The 16,063-nt window shown below is 37.0% G+C and overlaps 2 non-coding genes across 2 annotated transcripts; one reads left to right on the top strand and one right to left on the bottom strand.

Annotated features, from left to right (window-relative positions):
* Nucleotides 1–231: 231 nt before the first annotated feature.
* Nucleotides 232–360, bottom strand: LOC123457892. The gene has a single exon (XR_006635248.1). It is a non-coding gene; the product is annotated as a small nucleolar RNA SNORA33 (small nucleolar RNA).
* A 5,499-nt stretch (nt 361–5,859) lies between these two features.
* Nucleotides 5,860–6,007, top strand: LOC123458396. The gene has a single exon (XR_006635654.1). It is a non-coding gene; the product is annotated as a small nucleolar RNA SNORA62/SNORA6 family (small nucleolar RNA).
* The last annotated feature ends 10,056 nt before the right edge of the window (nt 6,008–16,063 follow it).

Raw genomic sequence — 16,063 nt, 5'->3', positions numbered from 1 at the left:
TCAAAGGCCATAAAACCTAGAGGGCAGTTTCTACTATTTCTTCCCAAACAGTAGAAATGTAAACTGGTAAATGACAATAATTGGACCTTACTCTTCCATAATTAATTCAGTTTTTTTTTCACAGACATAGGACTTCTTTCATGTATTTTATTATTTTTTTCAAGTTTGATTTTGTTTACAGCAAGTTACAGTAAAATTTTAATTAAGTCTCATGAAAATACTTCAACATTATATTGTAGCCATTTTGAGAGACTGTAATGACTTGTTGTCTTTAAAGCTCATAAAATGACACCACTATTGCCAGCTGTTTCTAAATTTCTGTGGTAACACATTCAGGTAGGCAGATTAATTGGGTTGCAAGGATATAGAACTTTGAATGGAGTGAAATGGAGCCACCAATGACAATGTTTTTAACCGAAAAAATGTACATTTTGATTTTACTGTTCCAACCTGATGGGTTAAATTTAATTTCTCTATGTTGGGCAACTCATGATATCCAGAAAATATTGACTGGCAAAAGGGATCAGTCTTTAACCCAGGTCTAAAAGATTATTCATGTTAAACATATTTGTTTCCTTTAGATATATTAAAGCAAAAATACCAGCTTATTAAAGTTTTGAGATGATTTTTTTTTTCCCATGGAAAACAGACAAGCATTTATAGGACTACTATTCCTAAATATCCAAGAAGATTTTATACATGTACATATAAAATCTCCTTGGAGATATATATACTTGAGAACTCTCCCACAATGAAAGGCCTCTGTGGAAGGTGGCTGGGTGACAGCCACACGCCTTCAGAGCAGCAGCTCTGGCCCTGCCAGCTAGCAGTCACTTCATGTCGGTGATCTATGCTTCTATAACACTGGTAGCTGCAATAATGGAAAGGTTTCCATTGGCAAAAAGCAACACTGTGATTGAGAATCTCAGAGAGGATGATTGCGGTGTGTAGCTGTGAAAGGATCTTCAGAAATAACGTCTCTGTAGCTGGTCTTAGACATGAGGAAATGGAAACCTTTTGTGTCTCTGTGAATTCCTTGAGCTCTGTTGGCTGAAATGTGAGCAAAAACCTGAATAGGAACCACTTGGCGCATCAGCTATCCTTTGGAGTTTGTCTCTTCTCCTCCACTTTGATTTCACAGTGTTTTATTTAAACAGAATGCACAAAGTAGCAAACTAACACACTCATAACTACAGTTGAAGAAGGAGGAGGGGTTTTTCTTTTTTTTTTCCCTTACTGCTCAATAGAATCTCTAGTGATTGCCTCTCAATGACTTCCATAGAACATGCTGATATCTGACGAAAGACTCATTTTTACTTTTAGAAGCAAAACAGAACTAAGTGTTTGGGTTATGATAGGTATTCTCATCCCTGACAATACAAGTACACAAAGCTGTCTTGTATGCATATTGGGCACGCAGAAGGAAACATTAAAAATGGGAGAATACCCTTTTGCCCTTTTATGCACAGAATTAACTAAACTTCCTATTGGTTTTTCCAGCAAAGTTAAGGTCTAATTGTTGGTTGCTTGAAAAATATGAGACACAATATCAAATTAAAAATTCTTCATGTTGCCAGGTGTGGTGGCACACACCTTTAATCCCAGCACTTGGGAGGCAGAGGTAGGAGGATTGCCATAAGTTCAAAGCCACCCTGAGACTCCATAGTGAATTCCGGGTCAGCCTGGGCTAGAGTGAGACCCTACCTCAAAAAAAAATTCTTCATGTGCCTATTACTTTTAGACAATATGTATGCCTGCTCATTAAAGCAGTTATTGAAGTCTTAAACACTCAGAAATTACTCATCTATAGATTAAGGAACCATCAGAACAAGAAAGTTATGGCCTAATGAAGAAAGATATATTCTGGGTTATTAACCCTTCTTTCATTATAAAGCTCTGCTGAAGCAGGCTTTCTGGAAGTGTGCCCCTTTCAGCCCTGTTTTCTTTGACAGGCATTCATTTATAATTTATAATTTTATCATCTATCTATCTATCTATCTATCTATCTGCCTATCTATCTGTTGCTAGATGATTTTTATCCTAGCAAACCATGCCATTCATTATTTTTCTTTCCACATTCAAGTTTACTTATGATGATTCCTCAATAAGAAGAGGAAGGATCCTCCAGGTAAATCTCACCTTATATGTGATTTGATGCTTATGCACTAGCATCAAGACTTTGTGGGACAAATAAATTTTGGATGAATGAAGCCATCAGCAATATGCCCTGGAGGATAATAAAATTCTGGGAGATAGGATGTCATGCATATTAGATGATGTATCTGTGACCTGCACAGCAGACTCTATAAATTTTGGCCATCAATACCAGTGTGGGAACAGTTCCCCTTCCCTAATGAGCTTGGTGCCCTCTAATGAAATGGCTAGTCCCACCAGCCCACCAAGTATTGTGAGGACCCTAAAACTGTTGTTCATACAGTGAAAGTAAGTCACCCATGAGGCAGACCATCTATTGGGAAAGGATAAAAGAACACACTCGAAAAGAACACATAAAAAGAAAATCTCAAAACAACATTATAAAAAGGGAAGAGGCAACTGTAATAGGAAACTGGAAATGAGGCACATGGGACTTGGCAGGAGTCTTTATAAAGAATTGTAGGTGTGGTGAGAAATGTGCTAGGAATTTTGATGTGATAATCATTACACAAGTCATATGTATATCAAATCAGTATGCCATGCAACATGCACAAATTCCAACTTTGTCAAAAATACTTTGAAATAAAACAGAAGTGTAATGCATAAGTTAAGGCATATAATGAACAGTTGATTTTATAATTATTTTTTATTAGAATTGGAAATTCTAACTCATTAATATACTAGATGAATATTTCCATTTCATTTTATCTTACCTAGAATAACTAGCAAATATACATGAAACTCTAAATACGTTATTAAAATTCCTTTTACATTTCTTAAAAGTATTAAATGAATTAGATAGCCTCAATTATAAGCTCATATTATTTACATATTTTAAATTATAGAATATTAGCAAATGAATATTTTAATACATTAGATATTCATACTTATATGAGTAATGATAAAATAATCCTATATTCCTCTCAGCTAATTAATGAAAATGAATCTCACCAAAATTTTGAAGCTTTTTTCTGTTGTTTTCCTATTTCCCACGTGAATTTTGTGTTTATTATTCCCAAACTTATGAATGTCCATATGCATTTGATATTGTGTTAGTATAATTTATATTCATTATGAGGGATACACAGGTGAAACTCTTTACTTTTGGTATTCCTGAACAGGGGAACTCTCAATTTTACATTTCTTGAACTCTAGACAGAAGCATTCTATCATGTCATTGCATTAGTTGGCATTATACTTATGATTTACTCCATTGCCAATGAGCATACAGTTATCACTTCATTTTCATACTGAGTAGAATTTGAAGAACTTAACACAAGCCATTTTCTTGTCTTCCCATTCTTTCTGACTTATTCTCACTATTTCTGTTTTGCTTGTATTTTCTTGTATGTATGCTTATTGTATTTTATAACAACTATAGAAACTGTGAAATGTTAATGTATAAATATCTTAGTGAGGATTTCTGTATGAAATTGAACTTATTGTTTTCCTTTTTGGCTACATAGACAATTATTAGAAATTTACCTTAGTCATCTGAAAAGCATAACTAACTTGCATCCCTAGACATGAGTCATTTGATTTCATAAGGCTGTGGGAAATCAAGTTGTGCATCTGGTCATAGGAGCAAAGGCAAACAGCATATGGTGAAGAAGACATGGAGTCTAACCACCCTTTTGATGTTGGGCAGCACCGAGCTCAAAGGAGTACAAGCACATTTCCGCAGCATTAAGTGTTCAAAGAGACAAGACTTTAGACCCCTAAGACATGTGGAGGCAAGGGAAAATGCTTGAGATTCAGATATTCCATAAAGATATCCTTGCATAAATCATACATCTCATCGCTACTATTGTTAATGAACTGGAAGAGGGGAAACAATCCAGAATTGATCTTCTGGGAAGAACAGAATATCATGATAAGCAACCTGAAAAGAACTCAACTCACTTAGTAGATTTGGGGGTGTTGGAAGATTGATATGAACAAAAGAATTTGTATGAACTATAGAAGGCAAAACAGTCAAGGGAAAGGAAGCACCGACTAAAAACATCCAGAATGGAAGAAACCCTATTGTAACTACGTTTCAGCCATGTGAGACCCACTTTGGAATTTTAATCTACATTACTGTGTGCAAATAAAAATTTGCATTGTTTAAAATTTCTAATGTTTTGGTAATTTGTTAACTGTCAGAGACAATTAGCTCAGATGGTTAAATTGCTGACAGAGAAATCAATGAGGAGCCTTTTGCAATCCATCCATAGCACAGAAAATACTTCATGGAAAGTGGTCATTCATCCTGACAAATGTACAGTTTCCTTATAAAGAGTAGATGCAGGCAGAATTTGCCCTAATGATTAAATTTTCTAGAAGGACATGAAAAACAATTTGCTTTGAACAAAGATGAATAACCTGTTTGCAGTCAATATATCCCAGTGAAGAGCAATGCCCTTTTATATCCAGAATGAATGAGGCAATAGGGAAAGAAATGGCAAGCTATCTCGACCTTTCAGGCCTAGAAGAAAATCCCTTTTAATTAAATTAGTGAGCAATTTATGTGGTATTTTAACAATATAATTCTTTTAATTGGCTATTAAGCAATGCCATTACCAGTTAATAACCATGTCTGAAGGACAGTGTTTTCTCATACCATGACTTCAGTGAAGCTCCTATTCATCTTCTTGTGTTCTGGGTCATGAGTCATAGGTCATGGGTTATAGGCTGCCAAATAAGTTCTTCTCATTATTTATATTGATTGCATTCACAGTATAAGAAAATAAGCAAGAATACAGTTCAGTTATTCTGAAAATCTAGATTCAAATCTGAGCTTTATTATGTAGTAGCTATGTGACCTTTGGTCAGCAGATGAAACCTCATTGTATATGTCCTTACCTGTAAGATAGAAATTACTTTTTGTGTTTATTCTGAGGATTAATGAAATGGTTATTCAAAGTAGTTAGTGTGGTATCTAATACATGTAATAAACTTGCAGAAGAATGCAATCTTTATTCCCATAATATTTAATGCTCTCATTCATAAGCACTTGAGGAGAAGCTGTAAGGAGAGCAGGGTAGATGAGAGTCATGTGACTCTCTGAGTGGTACATTATATCTACATGAGGTATGGCTATTCTCAGCACTCAATTATATCTTCTTTTGCAGATGACTAAAACTTTATGGCCTCTGAGCATGTTCTGGGATAGTCCAAAAATGTCATTAATGTTCATTGCACATTGGTATAAAATTACTTCAAAGGGATAAAGACTTGCAAAAGCTTATGGATGTTTAACTGTGAATTGAAAGACAGTGTATGTTTCAGATATCCCTCAAGACAAACATAAGAATATGGTTGGAAATATGTTATTAAATGTGAAATATATTGAATATTCTTATGAGAAGAGGAAACCTAACATTGAAATAATGGATTTCACAATGTGCTGAGTCATGAACTAGGTGAGGTTTCCTTCATGCTAAGTAGAGGCCTGTTGCTTTCCTGTCACTCTAGCATGTGGAGCTTAGTGGTCATTGGAATTTTGGAAGTCAGTAGATTAGAAGATAAACAGAAGTCCTCAGACAGGTGAGATTATCTGACTTCAGAATAAGATGCTACAGAATAATGAGCAAGCTAAATCTAGAAATATTGAAGCATATGTGTTTATCCATGAGAGCTTTGGAAAAGATGAAAAAAAACCAGAAAAAAAGTAGTTGCTATCATAGGAAGAAACCCTAGTTAGTCATGAAAAGTAGCAATGATAGTGCACATTGTTAGAGCTTAGATTTGAGGCTGCAAACTGGTCAATGAACTCATAAGTATAAGTAGTGTGCAACATAAGTGATAAGTTTTTCCTAGTGTTCCATTCTGGCCCAGTGAGTAAGGTTTGATAATAAACAGTGATATAAAAAAAATGCAGCAATGAAATTCTTTTTTTCTTTATGCTAATTTTTTCTTTGTTATTGTCAATTTCCATAATTATAGAAAATAAACCATGATAATCCCCTCCCCCCTCACGTTTCCCTTCACAACTCCACTCTCCACCATATCCTCTCCTCCTCTCAATCAATATGTATTTTATTTTGATGTCATCATCTTTTCCTCCTATTATGGTGGTTTTGTATAAGTAGTGCCAAGCAAGCACTGTGATGTCATAGAGGTCCAGGCCATTTTCTATGTTTTAGAGTGCATTGTAAAGAGTCCTATCCTTCCTTTGGCTCTTACAATCTTTCTACCTTTCTTCCTCAATGACCAATGATATTCTTTTGGTGTTTCCAATAATGAAATGTATTCATTACTGTAGAAGCAAGGAAGGCAAAATGCAAAATAGTAAATAAATGAATAATGCCATGGTGGTACATGCCTTCAATTCCAGGACTTGGGAAGCAGAATAAATGGCATATCCATAAGACATATAGTGTTACTTGAAAATTTTCAGTGCCAGAGATGGCATACCTTCCAGTGAGTTGTTGGCCAGAGATGTTCTTTTTGCCTCCAAAACATTATAGGTATTGCCAAGGCCCTTGGTTTCCCATGAGAAAGAGATAGTAAGACCCTATTGCTGAAGACTTCACATGCTTGAGTGGCAAAGTCACTGAGAAATCAAGCTGGTTCTGAGCAGAATAACTTCTCCCTGTAGCCCAGCCAGCTGAAACCTGGAAAAATGTACATTGTATGCAGTCTTATGGGAGACAGAAGCCATGAGCGGTGAGACCAGTGGGCACTGGAAGCCTCAAGTTTGGACAGACAGGCCAAATAATTGAACAAATGCAATAGTGGCATGTCTGCTCTGGGGGAAACCAGCTGCTCATAATTGTACTGAAGGCAGCTCTATGGAAGGGAATACATGAGTGGTACTGAAAACCTAACCAAAAGCCTATGGAAGGGGAGTTCATGAGTCTTAGGGATATAAAGCCTGCACTTGTCTGGATAAATGCATATTTTACTCTCACCAAATTGCCCTGAAAGCATTACACTTTAATGTTCATATTCATATGTTAAAGCTAATGTCACTTCTGGTTAGAGAAGCTTCTCTTTTCAGATGGCAATGAACACTGGGATGACTTAAAAGGCAACACAGTGCTGAGAAGAAGGGATGGAGGAGTGTCCAGCATTGAAACATCTCACACTCTCCAAGGCTCAAGGTCCATTGTGGAAGAGGTGGAAGAAACAATGTAAAAGCCAAAGGAAGGGAACCATTCCTTACATACAACTGTCCTGAAAGAAACTCTTTGCTGGATCCCCTGGAATAGCCCTTGGGGGTGGGGGTAAAAAGGTGCAGAGTCAATCACACAAACTCTAGGAATCGGTGAGAACCTGAAAGCAGACTCATTTATTGGGGAAAACAGACATCTTTATATACCCCTTCCCAGTTTCCCATTGGCCCTTTCATATACCCCTTCCCTGCTTCCCATTGGTCTTTTCATTGTTTGGCATTGTGTTGTCCCTTTTTCATTGGCTCATTTCTTGCATCAGCAGTGTCTGGGTGTTTAGGCAGTGTTTAGGTTGGCTCACAGGGGAAGTAGCCATCACACTGGTGCTGTAACCTCAGGGTCTCCTCGCAGGGTACCCCCTGGCTATGCTTTTCCTATAGAAACTAGGCTCAATATCCAGGCCCTCTCAGTGCCTACCAGTGCCTACACAAGACCCTCATACTAGGAGAAAAAGATGATGAAATCAAAGTAAAAGACTAATGGAGAGAGGGAGGGGATGTGATGGAGAGCAGAGTTAGAAAGCGGAAAGTGGGGGAGGGGAGGCAAATGCATGGTTTGTTGCCTGTGAGTATAAAAGTTGTCAATAAAAAATACATATATTAAAAAAAAAACAAAATAGAAAATTGACTTTCCAAAAACAATCCCTTGTGAATCATCAAAACAGACTTATGAAAATGTCAGTTAATTCACCTGTGAGATGGAAATTGTTCTCTCAACATTGAATAAATGTTAGGAAATTATGCCCATTATCTGAGGGCTACATGGCATTTGTAGTTAACCCATTCTGCAGCTGTTATCTATGAATGTTCCCTGTGTAAGATCTGAGACGTTGTACTTTGCCGTTCGGTTTTCCGTTTCATTGTGTGACCCCAGAAGCATGAGCTGCTGTACCAACAATGCTGCTTGGTACCCAGTTCTGGTAGACTTGTTATCTATCTTGCAGGATGAACACATCCCCCTTGGGCCCAAATACAGCCAATCTGCAGCCCGGGTGCCTTTTCACATTCCCCCAACAATATTCTAACAGTTGTGTGGCTAGATTATAATTCTTCCAGAAAAGGACAATTTGAATTTATTGCATAACAGTATCTTAGGAGTTACAGTCATGATAATAAATGATACAGTAATTGTAGATGCAGTTCTTAGTTATTAAAACTTTTGATGTGTGTGTGTGTGTGTGTGTGTGTGTGTGTGTGTTTACAGATCTGTGAATACAAGGACAGGCATCCCTTCCTTCACATAAATTCACCTCTGCAAACAGATAATTGGTACCAAGCCTGTGGTAACATACATTGAGGGAGTTGCCAAAAGCACTTTTACTACGTTCCTTAACATTAATTACTTGACCATTACCTACCACATATCTGAAATTTCAGTCCATTCCACCAACATGCTAAATGAGAGCTGCTCTCATTTAGACTGTTTAAAATGTCTACAGAGTTGGGGGAGAGCTGGAGAGATGGCTTAGTGGTTAACACATGTACCTGCAAAGCCTTAGGACTCAAGTTCAATTGTCCACATTCCATGTAAGCCAGATGCATTTGGTGGCACACACATCTGGAGTTCGTTTGCAGTGGCTGGAAGCCCTGGTGTGCCCATTCTCACTTACTCTCTCTCACTCCTTCTCTGTACCTGATAAATAAATAAAAAGTCTTGAAAAAAATGTCTACAGGGAAATTCTACTATACCTCATACCAAGTTAAAACACACACACACACACACACACACACACACACACCTTGAACAGAACACCAAAATGAATCCATTAAAGAAATGTAAAAGAAAACTATTTTTACCCTCTAGTAAAACAAAACAAAAATCCATGAAAAAGAAATCAGAAGTAGCTAGCTAAATTAAATGTACTGTTTTCCTCATCTGTCGCCTACAGGAAAAAATGAAATGTCCTCTTGCAGAAAACAGCTTGCTCTTTTTCTCTTTTTTTTCATTTTCCATCCGCTTTAACACACACAAGCAGCTGTGAGGCAGTGCACTTCATGCAATTGTGGGGAAGCAGAGAGCCAGGAAAGAGAAGAAACACTTTGTGCTAAGGAAGGTTACAGGGAAGCAGGGCAGGCAACTCACGCACATATACACACACCATTAAAGTTCAGCACTGGTGCTGAGTACTTCCCTAAAAAAGCCAGCAAAATGATTGTTTTCTGTTCTACTGACCTGAAATTCCTTCTCATCACAAATGACATCAGTTTCCCCAAGGAGTTTATGTCTCAAGGAATATACCCTTTCTTGAGACCATCCATAAGCTATCTGCGTTTGATTCACCAGAGATAATTGGACCAGATAAATTTAAATTTCTGGGGTTTGTTTTGTTGTTGTTGTTTTAAGGTAGGGTCTTACTCTAGTCCAGGCTGGCCTGGAATTCACTCTTTGGCCCAGGCTGACCTCAAACTCACAGTGACCCAGCTACCTCAGCCTCCCAAGTGCTAAGATCAAATGAATGCCTCACCATGCCTGGCCTTAAAATTAAATTTCTATTAAGAACTACAACTTGCATCATACCAGATGAAAGCAAAGTTTGACATGTTCGAAACAAATTTGCTTCGCAATAAAGTAATTCTTTAAAGAAACATATATCAGAATAGTATCTGAAAATTGTCATTAGACTACCACCCACCATGGCATCATCTTCATATAAACAATTGACATTATAGAAGACCTCTTTTGAATTTTGTTCTCTATAACAGCTTTTCATAGTAATGAATATGCTATATTGATAATGTTATTCCTTCTTTTCACTTGACGGAATAGTGTAAATAATTATCGTAATTTTGAAATCTCTGTAGCTTCACAAGTTTCTAGGAGCATAAACATATAAGTGTCTGTTTTAGTTTTATATAAAAATTTATCATGAAATGCCTTTAATAACTACCTTAACACAGAGGTATTTCTGGTTAAATATGATAAAAGCATTGGGGATGCCAAAAGCACACTTATATGACATGCCAATGCATGAATAAGTCACTGTGGGAAGGCTACAGAAATACTTGCTCATGGTCTGTGACCAGATATGAGGTCAAAGTAAAAGAGCTCATTAGTGACAGAATCTGGCATCAAGTCTGAGCTTTTGATTCATGCTGATGATCTTCTCTCTCCCTCTCTCTCTCTCTTTTTGTTCTGTACAAGGTAACTTTTTTTTTTCTTCTCTCTAGACCCAAGATCTACAAACACTAAAATCTATAACTCCAGTTGCTGGTTTTCTCAAGGGTTAATCATATTGCTAATTACTTGAAATGTATTTTCCTCTAGAATGCTCTATGTAATTTCAGGTGTGAATTTTCTACTGATGGATTAACTATCAATCACATTCTGTTCTGCTTTTCTGGTGTTACTATGGCCAGTCCCCCATAGAAACTTTTCTTTCTCACAAGCCATACTTTAAACTTACCAGAATAATTTTGAATTCTCTATTTTCATTGCCAAGTGTTCAACTTTCCTGGCTTTAATGAACCGAATTACCTTCCAATTATTACTTTATGTTTTCTTTACAATCCACTCTCATGCTTCTTTCTAGAGCAAAATATTTGGTAATTTACTACTATACTCCTAACCCTGACACACAGGCACAAAACCTTAAAATTTATGCTCTATTTAAGGTTAATCTTTTTTATTTACCACCCTGTCTACATGAGTCATATTAAAGTACCCCAAAAAGAGAGACTTTATTAATGTTGATGCCTCAATATTATTCCCAAACATTCATACTCACTCTGTTGTCTGATTTTTCCTTAACTGTCAAAATTATGCTTCTATTTCCATGTTAGCTATCATTTCCTCCTGAACTTTCCATTCAGACTGTTACAATTTTTATGCTTCTACATCTCAGTTTAAACATTTTTATATGAAACCACAAATTAGGAATGCCTTTCAACTCTATGCTTACTACTTAATTCCTTTGTGCTTTCTTTTTTTTTTTCACAACCACAGGGCATGTTCACCCATATGATCATAGCCAGAGGCAGGTTGCCAAGCCCAAGGAAGTTAGTAAGTATACACCACTCTTTCTGTGCTAGTAGTCTATAGGACACTATGACCAAAACATCCAAAATCCAACTCATCATAAAGTGGAAATCATGCCCATGGCAGAATTGTGGCTACCTGCAACAGAACATAATATATCATCACTGAGAACTACACACTACTCAGAAGCCAAGGGGCCAGTCAAAATGGTATCAGTGAGTGATTCCAAAATTATTTTATGCCTCTTCATGCTGGAAGGATACATACTCTGCTTTAGCCTTGATTATTAAGGTATTACTAGTATGAACACAGGACCATAATTCAGTAAAGAAATAAAATGAAAATAGATGCCAATACCCGTTAAACCATCAACTCTTTTGCTTTATATGATTTTATAAGCTTAGTATAATGATTTCTCTGTGAATATTGTACCAAATATGTTGTTGTTGTTTTGAGCTGAAGTTTTTGTTAAATTCCTTATTACATATAAGTAGGGCTTAATATACACCACTGAATTTAAAATGGAAAGGGTTTAAGAGATTGTAGATAATTTAATACTTTTTATTTATTTTGTTTACCATTTCTGATTCTTCTTTTATTTTAAAATATTTTTTGTTGTTATTGCTGTTGTTTTTTTTTTATTTTTTTAAATTTATTTATTTTTAGCTAATTAGTTTTGTACTCAGTGAATACAGTCAAGTTGGTACCATTGTAAGGCTCATCCATGTACTACCTCTCCCCCTGGCCCATCCTTTTTGAGGTATTTGGGTCATGCATTGTGAAGTTAGCCCACACTTATGGGTAGGAGAAATGTCTCTGCATATCATGTCCCAACATGTGGCTGTGACTTTCTTTTCACCCCCTCTTCCACAAAATTTCCCTGAGCCATGTTGGGTTCATTTTTGGTCTGCTTCAGTGATGAGGTGATGGGGGCCTCTGTGTCTCTGGATCTCTGATATGGTAGGAGTTGATTGTTCTCTGTGTCAATCTCCTTCACCCTTGTGCTGGTACCCATTTCACCAAGAGAACAGCACCCTGGCTTGTTTTGCCCATTTTTCTTAGATTCAGCTGAGGCCCTTTTGAGGTATGATAAGCTGGTTCTGTCCTTAGGATCTGCGTCTATCTGAAAAAGAAAAGCAGATTCTCCAAAGGAGAGTAAAATTAGCACCAGACAAATGGGATAATCCTTATATTTTTTTAATAGAGAATTTAATAGGTGTAGGCCAGCTTATAGCCCACAATTGGTGGTAGCTTGATAATGGAGAGTGGGCTCATGTTTGGATATGGTTTTGACTTGTTTCCCAGCTCCAGCTATGGGTCCTGTACTACTGAGGAGATCAGTTAGCCAAATCAAGAGCAGTTGGCTTCCCATCATGGCTGTGTGCCACTATTGCACTTGTGTGAGCATCACAACAGGTTATTTGCTGCTAAGTAGGTTAGACCATGAGTTGCTTGGACAGATATTGGTCATTTTCCCCCAGTCACCCATGTAGCACCTCTGGCAGTAGACACACTGACTGTCTGGGGACTGACTGTCTTCCAGCTTCCAGCCATCACATTCCATTTTACATGTCAACCACATATGGTGTCTTCAGCAGTAGGGTCTTACCACTAGCCTTTGGTGGGTCATCAAATACTCTGACAGACATTGTCTTTCTTTTAGGAAACCTTGTAGGTCTCTCTGATCAAAAAGCTCATTGTGGATGAAGCCACATGCTGGTACTGGGAGTTACTGGGAGACAGTGCCCACTAAGAAAAGGAAGAAAAAGATACCTAATATAAAAGAGTTAGAGAGAAGAGAGAGAGGGAGAAGCTGTAGAAGACTAAGGTCAGTCTTCATCATACCCTTTTTAAAAAATCCATTGGAACTCAAATTTCTAGATTTTTCTATATTTCCTCAGTTAATAGCCAAAAGAGAAACATGAGTGTGAACTTGTTTTCCATTTACATAGTGTTTTGTAATTGATTTGAAAATAAATTCCTACATACAAGTACTTGTTCTGTCCATGTATAGCATTGTTGAGTGGGTCCAGAGGGACATATTTAAGAAAGATTTTTATTTTGTTTTTATCATTCAGTTTGTGGGTATTATTCATTTAATATTCTCCTTTCTAAACTAACTTTTAATGAGAAAATAAGTACATATCAGTAGGGGTCATATACGTTGGAATATTTGTACAAGCAATCTTTTGTTTCTCTTCTTCCTTTAAGAAAATATATGAAACAAAGTATTATATTGAAAGTTCATCAGCAATGTTTGTCCCAAAATCTTCAAAAGCATAAACAAATGTTGAAATCCACATGAAAATTAAAGTTCATTCTAGACATTTAACTCTAAAGAAGTTTTCTGTTTCTTATTTATTTTTTATTAGAGACAGAGAGAGAATGGGCATGCCAGAGCCTCTAGCTACTGCAAATGAACTCCAGGCGCATGTGCCACCATGTGCATCTAGCTTATACCTAGCTTAGACCTGGAGAATCAAACCTGGTCCTTAAGCTTTACAGGCAATGTGCCTTAATTGCTAAGCCATCTTTCCAGCCCTCTGTTCCTTATTATATGAATTAAATGTAAACTAGTTTCTGGGAATGTTCAAAGTGCCATTGAAAGTTTGGCTGATTATATAACTAGAAATTAACAAAATTAGAACCTAGATAGAAATATTATGAATTAACTGTAATCTTTAATTCTTCATCTTGCACCATTTCTTTTATAATAGCTAATGGTATTGAAACATTAATTTTAAAAGGCAAAATTATGAAAATGAATAAGATATGGTATAGGATATTTACCAGAATTATAGAAAAATCATATTACTTGAAGAAGAAATTCTTAAGAGATTTATATATTCTAATACAGTGCACTTAAGAATTATCCTTTTAATTAAGAAACTAAGTAACTAATTGAAAATATTGAGAATAAGAGTTTAGGAGGAAGACTTACATTAAGCATGAAAAAGAGTAAATATTGATGACCTATAAAAACATGTTCCAAAATACATGAGTTAATCTACTGTGGTAGTTTGAATGTATGGACTCATAGACTCACGTGGTTTTGATTAAGAATGGAGCTTGTAACTCAAGTGTCCAGCAGGCTAACAGGAATTGGTATCACTAGGGGCCAGTCTTGGAGGCCAGCCCTAAGCTGTGTTTTAGAATATGAGTAAAGCACTTCTGAGCTCTGACTGTTGTGTGGTGTTGACAACAGGTGATGTCTCTCTGCTTGGAACTGTGGAAGTGAACCAGGTTCTTATGCCATTGATGGTGTTCCCCTGTAATTTGTAAGCCCTCAATAACCTCTTTTCCTCCTATTAGTTGTTTCTGGTTTGGTGTTTGTCCCAGAAATGAGAACCTGACTGCAACATTTTTACAGAAATTAGATAATGGGTAATAATGATAGATAATTTATATAATAGCAAATTTGCATAGTAAGCAAAAATGAAATAATTTCCCAGTTTCTATACTACATTACAATATTTATACCATCTAAATATATAGTAAAATTAGCAGAACATCGTTGTGGTGGTTTGATTCTGGTGTCCCCCATAAACTTAGGTATTCTGAATGCTAGGTTCCCAGCTGATGGAGATTTGGGAATTAATGCCTCCTGGAGGCTGTGTATTGTTGGGGGCGAGCTTATGGGTGTTATAGCCAGTTTCCCCTTGTGAGTGTTTGGCACACTCTCCTGCTGCTACTGTCCACCTTAGGTTGGCCAGGGGGTGATGTCCACCCTCTGCTCATGCTATTGTTTTCCGCTGCTATCACACAGCTTCCTCTTGACTCTGTACGCCAAAATAAACCCTTTTTTGTTCCAAAACGCTGTTTTATGTTGGTTGATTTCTGCCAGCAATGCGAACTTGACTGCAAGAGTACCAAGATCTGTATTAGTCAGAGTTTTCTAGAAGAACAGAACCTCTAGAATTAATTATATTAAAAAGGAATTAATTGGATTATTTTTCGGCAGTCCAAATAGCAGTTGTAGACCTGAGAATCAAGGAGTCGGGTAACTGCTCAGTCCCCGAGGCTAGATTCCTCAGAAGTCCCAGTGTGGCACTGAAGGCTTCCCGAGGAGCCACTGGTTTTCAATCTGCTCAGGTCTTCAGTTGATACTGGTCTTCAGTCCCGGCTGGTCTTCAATCCAAGCTGGAAGGCAACAAGCAGCTCCAACATACAAGTGGAAGGAGGGGCTCTTTTCACTCAGAGCTTCCTTATATAAAGTTCCCATCTGAGAGGGGCCACCCACTCTGGGGGAAAGGCTCACTTTGGGGGAAGGATTTCCTCCTCCAGTGAATCCTACCTGGAAGCAACCTTGGAGACCCACCAGAAAGGGATTTCTGTGGACTGCTAAATAGATCAAGTTGACAACACCTTAACCATCACAATTGTCCATGAAGATTTATACCAAATATGAGAGTGATTGCTTCTGAGGATGAAGATGAGAATTTTACTCACAAAAGATCATAGGAGATATCAGACTTGCTTTAAATCATAGAAATATGATTTCCATAAATCTCATTCATTATTTACTACTTACCAAGACTTCTTTCAAGAAACCTTACACGTTATCTTATTCAACTTGTATAACAGCTTTGTTAGAGAATTATTAAAACTGTTCTCAGGTCTCACATGAAGAAACTTGTGACAGAGAAACAACCTTCCCTGGGATGCACAGATACTGCAATATTAAGCCATCATCAAAATTTTCCATTATGTCTATTCAAATGTTCTCACAAGATAAAAGACAAAGGGAAGCTGGTGACATTGAGAGCAGAGATTCCTTC

This window comes from Jaculus jaculus, chromosome 1, assembly GCF_020740685.1.
Source record: "Jaculus jaculus isolate mJacJac1 chromosome 1, mJacJac1.mat.Y.cur, whole genome shotgun sequence".
Classification (NCBI taxonomy): domain Eukaryota; kingdom Metazoa; phylum Chordata; class Mammalia; order Rodentia; family Dipodidae; genus Jaculus; species Jaculus jaculus.
This window is presented reverse-complemented; position numbering and strand designations above follow the sequence as displayed.